Source organism: Dermacentor albipictus, chromosome 7, assembly GCF_038994185.2.
Source record: "Dermacentor albipictus isolate Rhodes 1998 colony chromosome 7, USDA_Dalb.pri_finalv2, whole genome shotgun sequence".
Taxonomy (NCBI): domain Eukaryota; kingdom Metazoa; phylum Arthropoda; class Arachnida; order Ixodida; family Ixodidae; genus Dermacentor; species Dermacentor albipictus.
The window spans coordinates 109159704-109182785 of NC_091827.1; the positions used below are offsets into that span (position 1 = coordinate 109159704).

The following is a 23082-nucleotide window of genomic DNA, read 5'->3' on the forward strand; positions in this document are numbered from 1 at the left end:
AGAAGAAATCGGTGTTTGTGGATTATGAAATAGTACAAAGGTTGTTTTTAAAGGATTGATTGGAAGTTTATTATCAGTGCACCAGGAATACACATTGTTAAGATCAGTGTTAAGTGTGTCTTGAAGTGCGGTAAGCGATTTCTGTGACGAGTAGATGGTAGTGTCATCAGCATATAACAAACAGTTACAATTGGTATGTACATTTGGTAGATCATGTATAAATAATAAGAACAACAATGAGCCTACTATAGAGCCTTGGGGAACGCCACAGTTAATTATTTTAGTAGAAGAGAATTGGCCATTAAGATACACTACTTGAGGCCTGTTAGACAAGTAGCTACGAATAAGATTTAAAGGTGGGCCAGTAATACCAAAAGATTCGAGCTTATACAGAAGAATAGAATGATCTAGAGTGTCAAAGGCTTTTGTTAGATCGATGAATATGGCTCCTGCAACAAACCCTTCGTCAATAAAGCGTTTAATGTTATCCGTGAAGTTAATTAATGCCAATTCCGTCGAATAATTCTGCCCAAAACCAAATTGGAATGGAGAAAGAAGATTAAATTTATTGAGATAGTGCATTAGACGAGTGTAAATAAGTTTTTCAATGGCCTTACTAAAAAACAGCAAAATGCAAATTGGGCGGTAGTTATTAATGTTTTCACGAGAACCCTTTTTGAACACAGGGATTACTTTACCCTGTTTCATCAAATCAGGAAATATGCCTGTGCTAAAAATTTTGTTAACGATATCTGCAAAAACAAATGATATGTCTGCCGCAACCAGTTTCATTCTAGAAGGCTGAATAGAGTCTAGGCCAGGTCCAGTAACATTAAGAGAAGAAATTACCTTTAAAACTTCTTCGGAAGAAACCGGTCCAAGAAAAAATGACTGAGGGCAACGTGAGAGATGGCGTAAAACACTAGGTGATAGCGTGTTCTGGCAAGTGGCAAAATGATCACTAAAAGCATTTAATATGTCAGCCTCGGTTGTGCATTCCTCGTTGTCGTAAATTATCTTTTTAATGCCCGTGTTAGACTCTGTAATATTAAGAAATTCTTTAATAAGCTCCCAATTACGCCTGGTATTCATACCGTTCTGAATTATCCGTCTTTCATAATAGTCCCGTTTTGCGCATTTAAGGATACCAGAAAGGATATTGCTATATTTCTTAAATTTAGTTCGCAAAGCTGTGTTAAACGGCTGCAGTCTCACCTTTTTGTGAAGATTATTCTTTTTTGTTATAGAGTGCAGCAACGCATTTGTAATCCATGGATTTCTGGGAGACGAGAATCTTTGCTGAAAGGACACATGAGTTGTGCACTCATCGATATAGTTTGTTATTGTTGATAAAAATATCGAGTACGCCCTGTCAGGACAATTCTCCTCAAGAACGCTCTCCCAACAAGTGCCTTGTACCTTCTGTATAAATAACGTTTCATTGAAAGAATTTTTTGAATATTGGTGGCACTGCGTACGTTTTGCGACACCCAGAAGGAAGAACAGAGGATAGTGGTCAGTAATGGAATAATCTATTACTCCAGTGGTATAGTCAGAAGATGATGAGGAAAATATATGATCTATCAATGTGCAAGAACCAGAAGTGTCGCACCTGGTTGGAACATCGATTAAGGAAGAGAAACCGTAGCTAAATAAGCAGTTGGTATAATCAGAACATGACTGACAGTTGGGATTAAGTATGTTGATGTTAATGTCACCACAAATGATGATGTTCTTGTTTTCATTGGTCAAGACGCCGAGTATTTCTTCTAGCTGCGAACAAAAGTCCGAATACGACGATGAAGGGGAACGATAAACGGACGCCAGGATTGTATTCCGGTTATTGAGGGACAGGACATTCCGGTCGAACTCCAGCCAGACAGACCCGCACAATAAATTGCGGAACGAAAGATCATGACGACGAGTGTGCGAAATCGACGAATTCACAAATATGGTAGATCCACCACTTCGCTGAACCCCACGGTAACTATATTCACTGGTATATCCTGGCAGACCGAATAGATTGCCATCTACTGGTGTTTCATGGCTAGTAGATTGCCATCTACTAGCCATGTTTCAGACAGGCATATTAACGAAAAATTGTGGTTAAGTAAGGAAGTTTAAAAGGTCATCATGATGTTTGCGCAGACTTCGAATATTGCAGTGAATGAACGAAAATTTGTGCGATTTGTCGTGTAACAATGTTTTCACCTGATCACATGAAAACATGCCTCTATTCATGGTGAGGATTTACTTCGGAAAAATGGGAGTGCTCGCGCACTGTTTATGTAAAGATAGCCAGATCGCTTACGCCTGAGATGCGATAAACGCGGCTATTCTCAGTCTTTCTAGCTTTGATTGCGCAGTTTTCAGTCCAGAGGAATCGCCATCCTTTAGTCTTCTCCAATTCGAGAGCTTGCGCGAAAAGCCGCTTGTTCTCTGGCGTGAGGTGATCATTCACAAAAAACGGGGAATCATTGTTTCGCGAAAATCCAATGGCTGATGTGGTGAGCTTAGCCTTTTTAGCTTTACTAATGAATTCAGTTCGCTTCAACCTGGAACAGAATCGTGCGATAATGTTCTTGTCTTTTTTTGCGGGGACACGATGAGCAATGTCAATGTCGGAGGGTATGACAGGACAGCCAATCTTTTCACCAATAGTTTGTATTACAGCCAGACAGTTTTCACCTTCCGTGACGGGAATGCCTTTTACTTCAACGTTGTTCAGTCGGGAATACTGCTCTAGAGACATGAGACGTTGAGACAGCTTTGCGTTTTCATCCTTTAACAGCTTATTTTCCTTCAAAATGGTCTCATTCTGTACTTTCACGGATTCATACAGTCCATTAAACATGCTAAGACTTTCTTGCATTGATTTCATTTCGGCATGTAGTGTTGCTATTTCTTTCGCTAGCTCAGCACACGACGGCATCTTCAAACAAACACAACAGACACTTGTGGCAACAAGGCAGCGGCAAAGATGAATTAGGAAATGCACAAATTTGTAGGAGACAAACCTGTACGAAGTATGGGGACGTAATTAGTTGCGTGCTCGCTGCCGCAACTCTTGCTGCCAAGTGACGGGCTGGCTCATGGACACCCCCTTTTGTAGGCTCTCCGGTAGATACGGTCACTCCGGTAGATGTCGCTTGACTCGAGTATGCAGATAACAGCGGGCGTGAGTTGTGACGTGAATCGGCAGATGACGTCACTCCAGCAGATGCCGCTTGATTCCACGAGGCCGTCGATAACTGCAGGCGTGAATTGCAACCTGTACGAAGTATGGGGACATAATTAGTTGCGTGCTCGCTGCCGCAACTCTTGCTGCCAAGTGACGGGCTGGCTCATGGACACCCCCTTTTGTAGGCTCTCCGGTAGATACGGTCACTCCGGTAGATGTCGCTTGACTCGAGTATGCAGATAACAGCGGGCGTGAGTTGTGACGTGAATCGGCAGATGACGTCACTCCAGCAGATGCCGCTTGATTCCACGAGGCCGTCGATAACTGCAGGCGTGAATTGCAGCCTGTGCGAAGTATGGGGACGTAATTAGTTGCGTGCTTGCTGCCACAACTCTTGCTGCCAAGTGCTTTGAAGATGCTCGATTCCGTCCACCACATGGGTATTCGTCTTGCTACTGGTGCGTTCAGGACTAGCCCCGTAGAAAGCCTCTATGCTGAATCCAACGAATGGTCTCTACATCTTCAAAGACCATATTTAAGTTTCTTTTACGCCCTGAAGGTGAAGCCAGATTTCCATAATCCATGCCATTCCGTTATTCACGACCTGTCTACGGCCAGGCTTTTCCGTAACCGCCCAGGCACTAGACCTCCTCTGTCCCTTCGGTTGGAAGAATTGTCCGAAGAAACGGGCGCGTCGATTTTAGAGAATGTCATAATGGCAACTACGTAGCTTCCACCGCCTTGGGAGTGACGGACTATCGAGTGTGACGTTTCGTTTGCAGAAATATCAAAACGAGCGCCTGAGGCACACATACGTTCGCATTTGCTTGAGCTTCAGGAGAAGTATTCTTGTGCTGAATTTTACACAGATGCCTATAAGTCTCCTTCTGGTGTTGCTTACGCAGCACTAGGATCAGGATTTTTAATATCCGGTACATTGAACCCGCATACATGTATTGTTACAGTGAAAGCATATGCAATACTGTCTGCAGTAAAGCACATCAAGCAAACAAATCTGACTAGGGCTATTGTGTTCACAGACTCATTGAGCGTAGTCCCAGCCCTAATGAATCTACGTAAACATAAAAACACTGTCTTTAATGAACTCTCTACATTGCTAAGCTCAGATTATAGTTATAAGCAAATGATCATCCTATGCTGGGTACCTGGCCACTGTGGCATAAAATGCAATGGAGCTGCTGACGAGAAAGCTACCTCAGTAGCTTTTAGCGACACGGACATAAACCTACTAATCCCAGCCACAGATATTAAACTGTACTTGCGTCACAAGCTGAAAATCCACTGGCAGAAACAGTGAAAGGCTCAGATATCAAATCAACTGCACTTGATCAAACCCAAAATAGGATATTGGGTATCGGAGAGAACATCACGATATAACGAAGTGCTCCTTTGCCGATTAAGGATAGGACACACTTACGGCACCCACTCTTACCTCTTCACTGGGGGGGGGGGGGGGGGGGGGTATCCTCCAAACTGCAGTAAGTGCGGCCAAAATCTTACAGTCCTGCACGTCCTTATTCAATGTCCTGCAATAGAAGCACAGAGGAAAAAGTATTTCATTTCTGCATATCCCGAAAATATACCTCTTCACCTGAAATTTTTACTTAGCAATGAACCACCTTTTTATCTGAAATTAGCCTTCCAGTTTTTAGCTGAAACAGACACTCTGAAAATCATTTGGCCAGGGAATTTTTAGCGCACGCATAGCAGTCCTTATGCTCAAGGGCTTTCTTAAAGCTATACTGTCATTGTTACGTTTTGTTGCATCATCCTTTTAACGAAACCCAATTGCCATAGCCCACAGCCCTACTTAGTGTCATTATTTTAGCACCTATATATTTTACGCCATTTACAGCGACAGGTTTTAGGCCTTTCTACAGCCATGTCACATCTACCATGAGCAATTCATTGTCCACGCCATTCACAATGCCTCGTTAACATTACCACTTGACATGGCGCTCTTCGGGCATACCTGGCCCTTGCGTCATAAAACACCACACATCATCAGAAAAAGCACCCTTCGTCATATGAAAACACGACTTTTTAAATGCAGCATTTAGGATAGTCTTCGCTATAGCTCGCTTCACTACTTTAGAATGACCGGATCTATAGTTCGAAATGGACGTAATCTCGGGGGCATGCAAAGAGGCTACTCGGGGGTATGCATTGGCTTGTGCGTAGCTCCTGTCATCAGTGACATTTTTCTAGGTTATATTGATAGGCAATTAGAGGGCCACCTTGCTAAACTATTCAATAGGGTTTTTCGCTATGTTGATGATTCAGTTATATTTTTTACCAGTGACATTCACGCCGAAGGTGTTGATGAAATTTTAACGTTATTCAGGCAGCACAGCATGGGCCTTGATTTTACTTTCGAACTCCCTAAGGACTATCAACTGCAGTTTCTTGACCTGAGAATAATTTTTGGTAAAAATTATGTGTGCTGGAAATATGGTCCCAGATCAGTTAAGCCCATTTTGAACTATAAATCCGGTCATTCTAAAGTAGTGAAACGGTCAATAGCGAAGACTATCCTAAATGCTGCATTAAAAAGTCGTGTTTTCATATGACGAAGGCTGCTTTTTCTGATCAAGTAAATCGTTTACATGACGCTGGTTAGCCCGAAGCGATCATTTCATCTGTGAGTGAAAGTATGGTTCGCGACGGCAAGAGCATAAATGACCAAGGTAATCAAACTAATTTCGAAGAAAAAAGAAAAAACGCAGTTGTACTGTATGTACACAAGCTAGCGCATGTGCTTAAGAACGTTGGCTTAAGGTACAACATTGATGTTCATTTTTCTGCGAAACATAAGATAGGTCGCATATGCCCGTTACTTGATAATTTGCTGAATGAAAAGCAATTGAAGGGAAAATGCACTGTCAAATATATGAACAGGTACATAGCTTGTGCTAAGCAGGTTGTGTATGTCATTCCAATATATTGCGGTCGAGAGTACGTGGGATAAACGAAGCGATGTGTGAATGATGGACTTCGGCAGAATGAGCTATCTCTTCAAAGGTTGCGCCACTTCATCTCCCGGAGCATTGCAGGTCGTGCGGTTGTCGCCCTGAATTTAAAAAAAAACTAGTGACATTTTTTAACACGCAAGCCATTTGACAAGGGAAATCGCTGAAGCTCACAATATAAAGATTAGGGTCAAAGCGTGTATCAGTGATCCGTGTATCACTCTTCATGACAAAAACTGCGTTACCTATGTCAATTTTTATTATGCGTCAATTTGTCACAGTTGCTTCGACGCATCTCTGTATCTTGTGCAAGTCATGGTTATCAAATGGCACCTATATATATGTTAGACATATTTTCAAAAAAATATCTGTTGAGAGTCAGCGCCGTGTCGTCGTTTTATTCCTTCTGTTGCCCTTGTCTTGGGTGCGCTGTTACAAACCTTACCATGAATCCCAACCAACTGGCCCAACTTTCCGTTCTGGGTGTATTTGTGAAGAAGAAGAAGAGGCTGCGCACGGTTGCACCGCAGATGGGTTCCCCTTTACATCGCTAAACCCTGGATAATTGACGTCAGCGCCGCCACAACCAGCCTCACTCGACTCCTTACGTCGAGCGGAACACGTGGACACCCAAAGCAATACTGTGAGTCGCTTGCTTCACGAATTACCGGACTCTGAACTTCGCAAGAAGCGCCCGCCCAGCTAAGCCTAACGACGGGTACGGTCTAGCTGAAGACCTTGGCCCACTTCGGCGCACCAATGGCCACCAATGATGGCACCGAGATGAATCTCGAGCACGCACAAATACCACTTCCTGATGAACCTGCTGGCGGAGACTGGCTCACTGTTAAGTACGGTCGGAAGAAAACATCGACTTCCACCAATCCACCCCTCCAACCCCGACACCCATTGGTTCCCCGACAAGCCCGACTCCCACCGCTACCCCGAAATGACCTCAAGGTAATCATCCGCCCCCGAGAAGGACTCAACCTTGCCACCTGGACTACGCCACAGGTTGCTGAAGGCATCAAGCTGGCATGTCAGCACCCCACTACTGAGCACGTACGGACCCTTACTGTAAGAATTGACGCAGTACAAAACATCGCTATTGCTAGCACACCAAACGAAGAGCTAGCTATGAGCATCCGTCGCATCTCTACAATTCACCTGGGCGGTCGAGAATTTGCAGTCACGGCATACGTGGCGGCACCCGACAGCTCCGTCAAAGGGGTCATTCACGGCATTCCCGCAGGAACTCCCACAGAAGTCCTCCTTAACGGACTCTATGCACCTGGCCGAGAAATCTTACATGCCCGTATGCTCGGACAAACTGCTGCGGCAGTGATCACATTCACTGGCAAGGCTGTACCCTTCTACGTGCGATACTACAGCGGTGAAGTGCGATGCAAACCATACCGACCAACCACGCATTTCTGCCGCATCTGCCACCAAGTCGGCCACCGGACCGATGTATGCCCAACTCCAGAAGCAATCGTATGCCCCCAGTGTGGTACACGGAACCCCACTCAGGACCACCCCTGTCACCCCCGGTGCGCCTTATGCCAGGGGCCTCATCCTACGGCTTCCAAGGAGTGCCCTGATCGACTGAAGAAGGCATCTTCAGCACCCCAAAGGACCAGCCGCCGGGGCTACTCACGGTCGAGGTCTCGGTCACGTACAGACCAGCAACGGAGACGTTCCCGCTCCAGGTCTCGCTCCTTCTCGCGGAACCAACAAGGAGGGACCCGGAACCTCAGCGGACCTGCTGTACCGGGATCACAAGCGGTGAGCTGGTCAGCACGGCTTTTCCCCTCTCACACAGCCCACCAAGACAATACCCTGTCATCGCGTCTACACACAGCACCCACCCCACACAATTCTTCACCCATAAACAATACTGATGTTCAACTGCAAATTCTAGCTGAGCTAAAGGCCATCAGAGAAGAAAACAAACGCCTTCATGAAGAAAACAACAAACTTCGCACGCAGATTGCAGAACTATACGCCACTCGTACTGCCACTCAGCATTCCATACCAATAACCGCACCCTCAATGCCATCATCTTCAGAACGTCCTGAACCGATGATTCTCGCGGAATCAGCAAAACCGACAGAAATCGCACAAGTCGAGGAGAAAGTTGATGTACTGCAACGGCAGCTCCTAGCAATGCAGCAAAGCATCCAGCAACTGGCAAGTGTTATTGAAGAAACACGGCTCGCAAAAGATCAGCGACGCAAGAAAGTTAGAACACTAGTACAACAGGAAGTAGAGCAGGGACACCCTGCCGATCCACCCGTCAGCCAGGACGAATAGCAAAACCAACCACAGGAACGAAAATCCACTCGTAATCTGGCAATGGAATTGTCGCAGCTACAAACGCAAGCAAGGGTCACTAAGACAGTACATCTGTAACGCCAAAACGACACCAAGCGTAATCGCACTACAGGAAACAGGCACACACCCAACTCAATCTGGCTACAACACACATACCACCACGCCTGAAAGCCGCGTGGCCACACTTACAGCTAAAACGCTCACAACCACACAACATACAGTAGACGGCAGTGATATCGATCATAACCTAATTGAGATCCTGCCGCTCCAACGAGGCCGAAAGAGCCTTTTCATATTGAATATATACAGCCCACCCAAGCAGAAGCAGGCCAAGTTCGACTACTTGATGACTAAAGCGATTGGCATAGCCAAAAATAATAGTCTGCTGATTGTAGGCGACTTCAACGCGGCTCACCAGGCATGGGGCTACACGACAGCCACATCAAAAGGCACTGCACTCCAGTACACCATACAGCAGCACCGTCTCACCATCCTCACAGATCCCGCATACCCCACACGTCTAGGAAACAGCGTCTCCCGAGATACATGCCCTGACCTCACCCTCACTAAAGGGATACAGCAAGCTGCTTGGCACAACACGGAGGAAACTCTGGGCAGTGACCACTGCATACTTGCCACCACATTGAACGTTACGCATGCACGCCACCCGATAAAAAAGACAACGCTCACAGATTGGACAGCTTTTCGCAAAGAGCGAGCGGATGACTCCTCAACCGGTATTACGGATCTCGAACAGTGGGTACGAGAGCTCCAAGAAGACGTAGCCAGACATTCAAAACAGATCACACTCACCACAGACATACCGGCCGTAGACCCGCACCTTCTTCACCTCTGGGAAGCACGTCGAGGCCTTGTTAGGAGATGGAAGCGCCAAAAACATAATCGTAAATTGAAACTACGTATAGCGAAACTCACGGCAACCGCGGAATGTTATGCTGGGGAGCTCACCCGTCACAACTGGCGACAACTATGCAACAAGTTGCAGGGTAATGTTAGCACGGCCAAAACATGGTTGCTGCTACGCCATCTTCTTGACCCCACACAAAGCAAGGCAATTAGCCGGCAAACAATTCAACGTATCCTCCACAACCATCCGGGTTCTGATGACGAAATCCTGGAGGAGTTGCGGGCGCGGTACATAGGCGATTTCGAACCCCCACAAGGACAACCTCCAACCTACAGCGGGAGCGACAATTACGACCTCGACAAGCCGATCACTATCACTGAGGTGCAACAAGCACTCCATGCACTCACACGAAACACCACCCCAGGCAAGGACAAAATAAATAACAAGCTCCTGCGCAATCTGGATGATGGCACCATTCAATCTCTTACTGACCTCTTTAATCATCACTGGGAAGCGGGTACGCTACCAGCAGACTGGAAGCACGCGGACATCATACTCATTCCGAAGCCAGGCAAACTCTCCAGCTTAGACAATATGAGACCGATCTCACTGACTTCATGCCTAGGCAAGCTTCTGGAACATGTCATTTTGAACCGGCTTCAACCTTACCTAGAATCCAGCGACCTCTTTCCCGAAACAATGTTCGGATTCCGGCCCCATCTTTCTACCCACGACATCCTTCTTCAGCTGAAGGAACAAGTCCTTGAACGCATCTCACCGCACAACACCGGAGCGATTTTAGCACTCGATCTCAAGGGCGCTTTCGACAATGTGGCTCATCATACCATCCTTACAAACCTAAGCCTCACTAACTGTGGTCGTAATACTTACAATTATATACGCGCCTTTTTAAGCAACCACACGGCCACAATAGGCATTGGCTCACTCAGAACCCCGACGTTACCTACTCGCAACAAAGGAACCCCACAAGGTGCTGTTATATCGCCCACCCTTTTCAATATTGCTATGATGAAACTACCTGACAAACTCAATGCAATACCAGGAATTAGGCATGCAATATACGCCGATGACATTACTATCTGGACCACCACTGGTTCCGAAGGAGAGAAACAAGACGCCCTTCAACAAGCGACCGACGTCGTACAGCAATATGCAAAAACATGTGGTCTCCGGTGCTCTCCCGAGAAGTCAGAACTGTTAGTCGTTCGACAGAAATCACGAAGAAAACTCAGTGAACTACCCCACATCAAACTCACCCTCGACGACAAAGAAATACCCACAGTAAACTGCGTCCGCATTCTCGGACTCCACATACAACAGGACGGCGGAGGCGCATACACCATCCAACGTCTCAAGCAGACCACCTTCCAAATCATGCGAATGGTCAGCCGTATCACAACCAAACAATACGGACTGAAAGAAGACGACATTCTACAGCTCGTCCAGGCCCTGATAATCAGCCGCATTGCCTACGCTGCCCCGTACTTGCCCCTCACTCCCAAGGAACTAGATCAATTAGACGTACTTCTTCGGAAAGCCTACAAGCAAGCGCTCGGCCTACCACCGGGAACAGCGACACTCAAGCTTGAAGCCCTAGGAGTCCATAATAATATAAGAGAAATTATAGACGCCCACCTCACAAGCCAACGAGAACGACTAGCCCTTACACCAACAGGAAGAACAGTCCTAGCGCGCCTAGGGTACCCCACACACGGCAAAGGCCACGAACAAGCAATTCATCTGGCCCCCAACTTCCGGGAACACATCAAGGTAGCCCCTATCCCCAGAAGCATGCACCCGGAACATCATGCCGATCGTCGCCAAGCTCGCGCAAAAACTCTACAGGCAAAATATGGCAGTCTCCCCACCACACTGTACACAGATGCCGCGCAGTACCCCCAAAAAGCAGCCATGACGGCCAGCGTTGTCGACTATAACCTACAAGAGGTGGTCTCGATGACGGTCCGCACTGCCAGCGCCCTCGTAGCGGAGGAGACAGCCATCGCCTTGGCCATCACCTCTAGTCCAACCAACGAGTACGTCACAATTATTACTGACTCCCAGGCAGCTTGCCGTAGCTACGCGAGAGGCAGAATATCTTCAATCGCCCACCGACTCCTCAAACAAGCCTCCCAATTCCCGGACGTTGAAATAGTGTGGACTCCAGGACACGAGTCCCTCCGTGGAAATCAGCGTGCGCACGCTGTAGCCCGAGCTCATGCCTCCCGGGCGCCACAAGAGAGGGGTACGGCCGCATCCATGGAGCCCGTACCTTTACAATACAACGCCATACTACAACACCACAGATTGAACAGACGACAATACCCGCCTCCACACAAGACCCTCTCACGTGAAGATGCCGTAACATGGCGACAACTACAAACCAACACATACCCCCATTTAAGCAGACTACACGCAATACACCCTACACTATATTCATACAAATGTCCCCTTTGCAATGAATACGCCTCCCTATATCACACCACATGGGCGTGCCCCAACGTGAAGGCGGCCCCGCAAATACCCAACCCCACACCCGAGCAGTGGGAGGCCGTGCTGACTAGTTCGGACCCTCGTAACCAGCAGCAACTGGTGCGGCGGGCCCGGGAGACAGCAAGAGCCGCAGGAGCCCTGGACTAAGGGCGCCTCCCGCACAAGCAGAAAGACACCTGCTTGTCCTTTCTTTTTTATAAATGTTGCTCCTCCTCCTCCTTCCGTTCTGAGACATCTAAGAGATCGTCTCCTCTTTGTCCTGGTGACAACGTTCGGAAGGAAGGTGTCAGGATTCGTGACTGCATATGGTGAGTGCTCGGCCTTTCTTCCCTAAGATATCACTTGGTTTTACGTATTTTTGGGGATGTACAGAGCAGAGATTTTTCTTTAACCGAGGACGGAAGTTTTGACTACGTCGAAGTTGTTACAGAGTGAAGAATTAGCAACACTAAGGGCAGCCATGGACTTGAAGGCACAAAAGAACCGGATTTGTTTAGCTTGGCCAGATAATTGGGCCTCAAAATTGCCAAATCAAAGAGAAAGCCTGAGATCATTGAGGCGATCGAAGCGAGTGAGGCAGACGACGAAGAACTGAAGAAATGCCTAGAGTCCAATGCGGATAAGGAGGAAGAGCGCAAGCACCTTGAAGAAAAGGAAGAGCGTAAGCGTCTAGAAGAAAAAGAAGAGCGCGAGCAGACAGCACGTGAAGAAAAAGATGAACACGACCTCGAAATGAGGCACCCAGATATCGAGTTTCTGAAGGCTCAAAATACTGAAAGACTACTACAGGCACGAGAAAGCGAACGCAGAATGACAGACTTGATGGCACCCTAAGCAGTAGGAGGGGACTTGGGTCTTTTTCTGGTTCAATTTGAGCGCACGTGTGAAAAGGCGAAATTCGCGAGAAACACGTGGCCGCAACGCTTGCTTACGTTGCTGCCACGTGAGGTAGCTGATGTCATTGCCCGCACGGGAAAAGAAGAAGCAGGACTTCGATAAAGTCAAAGTGAGTCGGCTTAAAAAGTATAGATTATCAGCAGAATCATTCAGGCCGAAATTCAGGGAGGTAGAGAAGACCAAAAGTGAGTCATACTCAGAGTTCGCATACAGCTTGGAGGTTAGCCTGAAAGAATGGCTCAGAGAAGAGGGTGCACTCCGCGACTCCGAAAAGACAATGCAGTGCGTCGCTTTAGAACAGTTCTACTGCCGGCTGCCAGAAAACATCAAGTATTGGGTTCAGAATATGCCAGGCGTGGACACTACCACGAGAGTAGCCGATCTCGTCGAGGAGTACGTAACTCGCCATGCGTTCGAAGGCCACAAAGCTCCTAAGTTGATGAATAAATACAGACCTGGCAAGCAAGATTGATGGTCAAAGTCGAGTCAGTATACATCCAAGCAAGGGTCAGATTCGGTGAAATTTAGTGAAGGTAACTCCAAGGGAAAGGAGGAGCCACATGAACAGAGGGCAGGAAGGCAAAAGAATAAAGCTTTCGAGGCAAAGAAACCAGCAGTTTGCTATAACTGCCAGCAAACGGGGCATATCTCCGTGGGGTGCAAGAATCTCAAACTAGTGTTGATGTCACCAACTAGTAACGAAGAAAATCCGAAATTGTTAGAACCGTACATTCGACACATCGTGGTAAACGGCAAACCGTGTCGGGTGCTTCGCGACTCAGCAGCCACAATGGACGTGGTGCACCCGTCATACGTAGAGGAAGGAGAATGTGCTTGGATAAGGCAAGCCATAGAGGCCTCCAGTGTTTGTCTTCCAATGGCAAAGGTTCGTACCGAAGGCCCTTTTGGAGTACACGACACCGTCTCGGCACATCTCCCGCCATAGTATACATATTTGTTATCTAACAAATATGAGGATTTGCTGCGACACTGGGGAATCGAGTTTAGTGAGGGAATATTGCAAACCCTAAGTCGTTCCAAGGCAAGGGAGCTCGCGGCCAAGGCAGTGTACGAATGACAAGTGGTGGAGGAAACAAGTTTGATGGAGGATTCGTCAACCAGCACCAAACAGGACAGCCCTATAGGGGATATTGTGGAAAGTACAGTAGCTAATGAAGAGGACAAGACAGCACCGGAGCCCGAAATGTCTCGAGAGGCAGAGAACAGAAGAAAGTTATTGGATGTAAGCTCTGTGACATTGATTGCTGAGCAGGAAAAATATTCCACCCTGCCTAAACTAAGGTCAAACGCAAAAGAAGGTGCGGTCAAACAGAACGTAATCTTCCTCAAGAGGGCAGGCGTCCTCTATAGAAAGTACGGCAGTCGAAAGGGAGTGCAATTCGACCAACTCGTGGTGCCGCATCCCTATCGTGAGCAGCTCCTGCACCTGGTCCACGGGGGCCTTAGGACAGGGCATCTGGGCATTCGGAAAACAAAGGACCGCTTACTGCAGGAATTTTAATGGCCCAGCTGCTTTCGGGAAGTGGAAGCACTCGTGAGAAGCTGCGACACATGTCAACGCGTAGGCGAGCCCGGAGATAAGGCTAAAGCACCAATGAAACTTGTTCCCATTATCACGGAGCCGTTTCGCAGGCTCATAATAGACACAGTGGGACCCCTTCCTGCAACACAGTCTGGCTATCGGCATGTTATCACTGTACTATGCCCCGTAACGAAATTCCCAGAGGCGGTGCCCCTCAAAGAACTAAGCTCGGTGGAGATCGTCAATGCACTTTTGTCCAACTTCGCGGGAGTGGGGTTTCCCGCAGAAATCCAGTCAGATCAAGGATCCGTCTTTACGAGTGCACCGACCTCGACGTTTCTGGAAATGTGCCGTATTAAAATTATTCATAGCCCAGTGTACGACCCGCAGTCAAACGCGGTAGAGAAAGTCCACTCATTCATGAAACGGCATTTGCGAGCCCTTTGTTATGAGCGCAAAGCATATTGGGAGGTTTGCTTGCCTGCAGCAATGTTCTTGCTTCGAAGTGCAGCGCACGAGTCAACAGGATTTTCATCTTCAAAGCTCGTTTACGGTCGCTGCCTTCGGTCCCCTCTTCGCATTGTTCGAGAAACCTGGGGAGGCCAGGCGGACGACCTTTCGGTTGTGGCTTACGTGCCAGAGCTGTTAAACCGACTGCACACATCTCAAGAATTAGCAGGGCAGGAAATGCGCAGGGCCAAAGCAATGCTAAGCGATACTATGACAGGGGGCTCGAACACGACGCTTTGAAGTTGGGGAAAAGGTAATGAGCCTGGAACCCTCATTAAAAAACAAACCACAGGTTCAATGAGAAGGACCAGTTCATGTAATTCAGAAATTATCTGGAACAAACTACGTAATCACGCTACCGGGAGAACGAAGGACACTACAAGTGTACCACAGCAATGTACTTAAACCCTACCGGCATAGGGAAGCCATGGTGAACAAGTCCCTTAACCAACCTGAGGAGATGCCTGTCAACTTTCCTGAGTTAACATCAATAACGGGGGCCAAAGACATTCACGAGACCATTGACAAGCTAGTAGAGCAGGCAGAGTTGAATACCAATCAAACGGCCGAACTGAGGGAACTCGAGTTTGAATTTAAACACATATTTTCAAACAAACTTGGCAGGACCACTGCGATCGTTCACGATATCGAGTTAACCTCATCGGACCCAGTTCCTTCGAAAGCTTATCGTGTTTCACTTCGTCAACGTCAAGTCATGATCGTTGAAGTAAACAAGACGTTAGAGCGAAGTGTAACCGAGCCAGGAGAGAGTGATTATACCTCGCCTCTTAATTTTGGTTGAGGTCTCAGGAAAGGAGCCACGACCGTCTATCGACTACCACCGGCTCAATTTAATCACGAAGGACCAGACCTACTCAATACCGCATATCGAGGAAAGGCTTGAGAAAGTGAGCAGTGCTAATTTCCTCTCTACGCTCGATTTAGTCAGAGGGTACTCGCAGGTTCCGTTGACAGAGAGGGCAAGCAGGCTTGCGGCGTTTATTACCCCGATGGGAACCTTTCGTCTGAAAGTCCTGAGCTTTGGATTGAAAAATGCACCCTACTGTTTCTCTCACCTTATGGACCGGTTGCTACGGAGAATTGAGGACTTTGCACTTCCGTATCTCGATGACATAGCAATCATTTCTTCATCATTGGTGAACCATATGCCGCACATGCAAACCGTGTTGTGTCGTCTACGAGAGGCCAACTTAACTGTCAAGGCTCCCAAATGCCCACTGGGGCACGCGGAGGTAGCTTATCTAGATCATGTAATAGGGCAAGGCCATCGTCGGCCTTCCGAGGTTAAAGTGACCGCAGTAGACAACTTCCCTCAACCACGCACCAAACGCGACATCAGGTCATTCCTTGGTTTGGCATTTTATTGCCAAATATATATTCCGCGCTATTCCGAGATTTGCAAGTTCTTTACCAGATGCTCTCAGCAAAACAGAACCACTAACGGTAAAGTGGGATGACACAAAAGAAATGGCTTTTAGTATGCTAAAGAAAGCACTACCGAGTCAGCCAGTGTTGAACGCGCCCTACTACTCTAAGCCATTCATTCTTCAGTGTGATGTCAGCGACTAGGATATATGGGTGATGCTTTGTCAAAAAAAGATGACAAAAATGAACACCCCGTACTGCACGCTAGTAGAAAGCTTTCAGTTCGTGAGGAAGCATACGGTGCATCAGAAAAGGAAGGCGCCTGCATGGTATAAGCGGTGCAGAAGCTAGCTTGCTATATCGCTGGTTCAAGGTTCACCATAGAGACTGACCACTGTTCCCTCACATGGCTGCCGTTCATGTATACGAAAAACGGCCGTCTTTCGTACTGGAGCTTGACTCTTCAACAGTACACCTTCGATATTGGCTACAAGAAGGGTGAACTTAACGGCAATACTGATGGTCTGAGTCGTTTCCCCTAGAGTAGCGAAAGTCTCATGTCCACTTTGGTTCCCGTGGTATTCTTACGTTGATATTTTTGTCATACACTTCTTTATTATCGCGAAGTTGTAGCTGATTTTAGTAATCACGTCTTAAAGCTTTCAAGAAATGGCTGTCTTTAGTGTTTGGGAGGGGGGGGGGGGAGGCCGTGCGAAAGGGATGGGAGAGCAGTAGCCGATTTTCTTTTTTTTTTGTAAAGCCTAGTGTGTCTTGAGGGAGGGTGGCCTTGTGCTCGCTTACTTTGTGGTTGCTGGACCGGCACTTTTCTGGAGTGATTGCTTGGCCAGACAGAAGACGAAAAGTTGCGAGACCGGCTTTCAAGTCCAGTTTCACCAGACCGGACAAGGGAGATAAAATGTACAAGAGTGCCACGAGGACTGATGAATGACTCCCAGTAATCTACCAGCTACGAACAATGGTTCGTCACACTTGAGGGAAATTCTGCTGCTGAAACGCCGTTCCCTCGCCGACTGGCTGCTGCCCCTACGCGTCGGGATCTTCCTCAACCACCGGAGATGCTGTTACGGTTGACGTGCAACACCTCGGGCAAAAGGGATGCTCAAAGACCATGCCTAATCAAAACGGAGGATAGATTACAAATTTGCTATGGTTGTCACGAGTGGTTGCCGGTCTGACAGGTGCCCCGCAGGGATGACAGGCCCCTTTGTGTGTGCGACAAAGGGAAGAACCATTTTCGCGAGCCAAACAGACTCCGTGGGTTGCCGCCAGAGGAGGTAAGCCCGTGCAAACTCACCTGGGAGAAGGAATCCGCCGCCTATCCCCGACCAGACTCCGTGGGCTACCGCCAGAGGAGGCAAGACCGTGCAAACTCACCTGGGAGAAGGGATCTGCCACCTATCCCCGACCAGACTCCGTGGGTTGCCGCCAGAGGAGGCAAGACCGTGCAAACTCACCTGGGAGAAGGGATCTGCCACCTATCCCCGACCAGACTCCGTGGGTTGCCGCCAGAGGAGGCAAGACCGTGCAAACTCACCTGGGAGAAGGAATCCGCCGCCTATCCCCGACCAGACTCCGTGGGTTGCCGCCAGAGGAGGCAAGACCGTGCAAACTCACCTGGGAGAAGGAATCCGCCGCCTATCCCCGACCAGACTCCGTGGGTTGCCGCCAGAGGAGGCAAGACCGTGCAAACTCACCTGGGAGAAGGGATCTGCCACCTATCCCCGACCAGACTCCGTGGGCTACCGCCAGAGGAGGCAAGACCGTGCAAACTCACCTGGGAGAAGGAATCCGCCGCCTATCCCCGACCAGACTCCGTGGGTTGCCGCCAGAGGAGGCAAGACCGTGCAAACTCACCTGGGAGAAGGGATCTGCCACCTATCCCCGACCAGACTCCGTGGGTTGCCGCCAGAGGAGGCAAGACCGTGCAAACTCACATGGGAGAAGGGATCTGCCACCTATCCCCGACCAGACTCCGTGGGCTACCGCCAGAGGAGGCAAGACCGTGCAAACTCACCTGGGAGAAGGGATCTGCCACCTATCCCCGACCAGACTCCGTGGGCTACCGCCAGAGGAGGCAAGACCGTGCAAACTCACCTGGGAGAAGGGATCTGCCACCTATCCCCGACCAGACTCCGTGGGTTGCCGCCAGAGGAGGCAAGACCGTGCAAACTCACCTGGGAGAAGGGATCTGCCACCTATCCCCGACCAGACTCCGTGGGCTACCGCCAGAGGAGGCAAGACCGTGCAAACACACCTGGGAGAAGGAATCCGCCGCCTATCCCCGACCAGACTCCGTGGGTTGCCGCCAGAGGAGGCAAGACCGTGCAAACTCACCTGGGAGAAGGGATCTGCCACCTATCCCCGACCAGACTCCGTGGGTTGCCGCCAGAGGAGGCAAGACCGTGCAAACTCACATGGGAGAAGGGATCTGCCACCTATCCCTGACCAGACTCCGTGGGCTACCGCCAGAGGAGGCAAGACCGTGCAAACTCACCTGGGAGAAGGGATCTGCCACCTATCCCCGACCAGACTCCGTGGGCTACCGCCAGAGGAGGCAAGACCGTGCAAACTCACCTGGGAGAAGGGATCTGCCACCTATCCCCGACCAGACTCCGTGGGTTGCCGCCAGAGGAGGCAAGACCGTGCAAACTCACCTGGGAGAAGGGATCTGCCAACTATCCCCGACCAGACTCCGTGGGCTACCGCCAGAGGAGGCAAGACCGTGCAAACTCACCTGGGAGAAGGGATCTGCCACCTATCCCCGACCAGACTCCGTGGGCTACCGCCAGAGGAGGCAAGACCGTGCAAACTCACCTGGGAGAAGGGATCTGCCACCTATCCCCGACCAGACTCCGTGGGCTACCGCCAGAGGAGGCAAGACCGTGCAAACTCACCTGGGAGAAGGGATCTGCCACCTATCCCCGACCAGACTCCGTGGGTTGCCGCCAGAGGAGGCAAGACCGTGCAAACTCACCTGGGAGAAGGGATCTGCCACCTATCCCCGACCAGACTCCGTGGGCTACCGCCAGAGGAGGCAAGACCGTGCAAACACACCTGGGAGAAGGAATCCGCCGCCTATCCCCGACCAGACTCCGTGGGTTGCCGCCAGAGGAGGCAAGACCGTGCAAACTCACCTGGGAGAAGGGATCTGCCACCTATCCCCGACCAGACTCCGTGGGTTGCCGCCAGAGGAGGCAAGACCGTGCAAACTCACATGGGAGAAGGGATCTGCCACCTATCCCTGACCAGACTCCGTGGGCTACCGCCAGAGGAGGCAAGACCGTGCAAACTCACCTGGGAGAAGGGATCTGCCACCTATCCCCGACCAGACTCCGTGGGCTACCGCCAGAGGAGGCAAGACCGTGCAAACTCACCTGGGAGAAGGGATCTGCCACCTATCCCCGACCAGACTCCGTGGGTTGCCGCCAGAGGAGGCAAGACCGTGCAAACTCACCTGGGAGAAGGGATCTGCCACCTATCCCCGACCAGACTCCGTGGGCTACCGCCAGAGGAGGCAAGACCGTGCAAACTCACCTGGGAGAAGGGATCTGCCACCTATCCCCGACCAGACTCCGTGGGCTACCGCCAGAGGAGGCAAGACCGTGCAAACTCACCTGGGAGAAGGGATCTGCCACCTATCCCCGACCAGACTCCGTGGGTTGCCGCCAGAGGAGGCAAGACCGTGCAAACTCACCTGGGAGAAGGGATCTGCCACCTATCCCCGACCAGACTCCGTGGGCTACCGCCAGAGGAGGCAAGACCGTGCAAACTCACCTGGGAGAAGGGATCTGCCACCTATCCCCGACCAGACTCCGTGGGTTGCCGCCAGAGGAGGCAAGACCGTGCAAACTCACATGGGAGAAGGGATCTCCCACCTATCCCCGACCAGACTCCGTGGGCTACCGCCAGAGGAGGCAAGACCGTGCAAACTCACCTGGGAGAAGGGATCTGCCACCTATCCCCGACCAGACTCCGTGGGCTACCGCCAGAGGAGGCAAGACCGTGCAAACTCACCTGGGAGAAGGGATCTGCCACCTATCCCCGACCAGACTCCGTGGGTTGCCGCCAGAGGAGGCAAGACCGTGCAAACTCACCTGGGAGAAGGGATCTGCCACCTATCCCCGACCAGACTCCGTGGGCTACCGCCAGAGGAGGCAAGACCGTGCAAACTCACCTGGGAGAAGGGATCTGCCACCTATCCCCGACCAGACTCCGTGGGTTGCCGCCAGAGGAGGCAAGACCGTGCAAACTCACCTGGGAGAAGGGATCTGCCACCTATCCCCGACCAGACTCCGTGGGTTGCCGCCAGAGGAGGCAAGACCGTGCAAACTCACCTGGGAGAAGGGATCTGCCACCTATCCCCGACCAGACTCCGTGGGCTACCGCCAGAGGAGGCAAGACCGTGCAAACTCACCTGGGAGAAGGGATCTGCCACCTATCCCCGACCAGACTCCGTGGGTTGCCGCCAGAGGAAGCAAGACCGTGCAAACTCACATGGGAGAAGGGATCCGCCACCTATCCCCGACCAGACTCAGTGCATGTCCCGTGACGTTGACGTAAGCAAGATTCCGCCTACAATTTTAGTGGGCCTACTTATACGGCCTCGCGCTGTACCTTTTCAATTAATTCATTTTCTTCTTCTTATCCTTCGCCATCCATTGAATATACAGTGCAAGTTTCGAACTAGAAATCGTCTCGTCTCTGCCTGGTCGCCATGGTCCACCGAACGCCTGCAGCCCGCCTACAACGCCACGCTACCTAATAGTAACGCTGGTCGAGCTTCGAGAAACAGGCGTCGCAACAACGTGTCCACATGGCTAAACAAGATGATCTACAGACACTCCCTTAATCGAGTTTCCATATTCGCGTTGCCTTTCGTAAAGAGCTCCGGCGATGTTTTGACCACGTCAAGGTAGTGGCATATTTATGTTCTCGAGACGCCCCTGTCACGCTTTTGATAGTAGAATTCGAAAATAATTTTAAATAAGCAAAAAAAAGCGTGAAACCGAAACCTGACCGAGCAGTCGACCGAACATCGTGTGACGCCATAAAAGGCACATCAGCCGGAAAAGTTCGCAAGGCCTGCCGGTCCGGCCAGCGCGGAGAACGAAAGCGGTGAAGAGCAGACACTCAGTTGATCAGTGACCGCACCGAGAGTTGTTCCAAGAAGTGATTCTCGGACACGCCACACGAGTTCAGGAACTTCACTTTGCCTGGTTTCTTCCGATTAGGTTGCAAGATAGCGAATAAGGCAAAACCTTTACGTCTGCGGAACATGCCATAATGTGCCGCGGGCACTCACGTTCCGGTACCTCGGAGAGCACTTCAGGCTTGCGAAGCAGGCAATGGTCTTCCATATTCAGAACCGACAAGGACTTCTGACGAAATCCAATAGCTGCCATGTACCGCTTTCTGTCGCAGTGACACTAAATGGGCACTGGGCCTTGTGCGTCTTCGCAGAGAAGGAAAGAGAGAGTCATGCGCTCTTGCAATTCTTCACTGATGATGCTGGTCTCTCGAGGCCGGCGTCCTCGTAGAGCGTGGTTGCTTGAATATTTTTCACTTCCCTGAAATTAGCGGTGATTGCAGCAGTAGCCTTGTCTTGGAATTACGAGCTAAGTTAGCACACTATTGACCCAGCCATAAAACCTAACAAAGGTTTGCATAAGCAATGTCCAAGATTGATTTTCACTTGGACACCACTGTACACTATTGTTACTTTGTGCCCCTGCAACAGGGTACGTTAATCTATAAGCTTTATTTTTGTTACCGAGTATTCGAGCGTGATGTTACAAGGAGCCGCGACGATCTACTGGGATATTCCGATTCCTAGCTCGTAACTGCCTAACGCCGTAAAACGAACAAAAGGAACCTATTTTCCTGATAGTCCAGCTTCGTATACATAAAGAACTTCAATTCACATGCTACTCGACTAGCTGGTTTCATAGGGATGAAAGGAAGGTACGGAATATGGGCGATTTCAAAAATAAGCGCTGCTTTCGAAAAATTTATTCGTATCTTATAACTATCTCTCCATTTATGTGCATAAGAACATTGGAAATTACACTGGTTCATTAGCGCAAGTTCTTGGGCCAGTTGCTGCATGACGAACTTGAAAAAGAGGCACCAGCGAATACACTAGGACGCGTACGCAAGAAAAAAAACGAAGGCGCTAGACGCGGATGGACGCACGAATTTCGATGGCGCTTTATTGCAATGCATATTTAAAAAATCATGGAGTTTTACGCGCCAAAACCACTTTCTGATTATGAGGCACGCCGTAGTGGAGGACTCCGGAAATTTTGTCCACCTGGAGTTTTTTGACGTACACATAAATCTAAGTACACGGGTGCTTTCGCATTGCGCCCCCATCGAAATGCGGCCGCCGTGGCCGGGATTCGATCCCACATCCTCCTGCACAGCAGCCCAACACCATAGCCACTGAGCAACCACGGCGGGTTGCAATGCACATTGCCTGGTTTGGTTGCAATGTACATTGCACTGGTTCGCATCCTGTTTCAGAGAAGCGCTGCCGCAGCAGCCAGTGGGAAGTCGGGTCGACGTTTCACAGTAAAGCCATGGTGAAGCCGTTTGTGGCTGGGGTGTCGTGCATTTTTGTTCTGCGTGTGCAAAAACCTCGGGCTGATCCCGGAGATGGTGCTATACCAGGCAAGGCCAGCCCACGGCGCAGGTGAAACAGGCTTCAAACACTCCGTTCACTCGCAAAAATAAGTTTAATATCTTGGGTCCAAATAGAACCCGTGTAATATATTAAGCTGACAAGAACAGATGCTACATTTTGACGCACGTCGGCCATATCTACGTTCGCACCAACCTT

General features: G+C 49.7%; 1 protein-coding gene and 1 non-coding gene across 4 annotated transcripts in view; one reads left to right on the plus strand and one right to left on the minus strand.

The window, feature by feature from the left end:
• LOC135903460 (signal-induced proliferation-associated 1-like protein 2) overlaps positions 1-23082 on the plus strand; it is a 222478-nt gene that overhangs the window by 20548 nt on the left and 178848 nt on the right. The gene's annotated exons all lie outside the window — the stretch shown is intronic.
• On the minus strand, positions 22877-23061 carry LOC139048196 (U2 spliceosomal RNA). Its single transcript, XR_011507623.1, has one exon. It is a non-coding gene; the product is annotated as a U2 spliceosomal RNA (small nuclear RNA).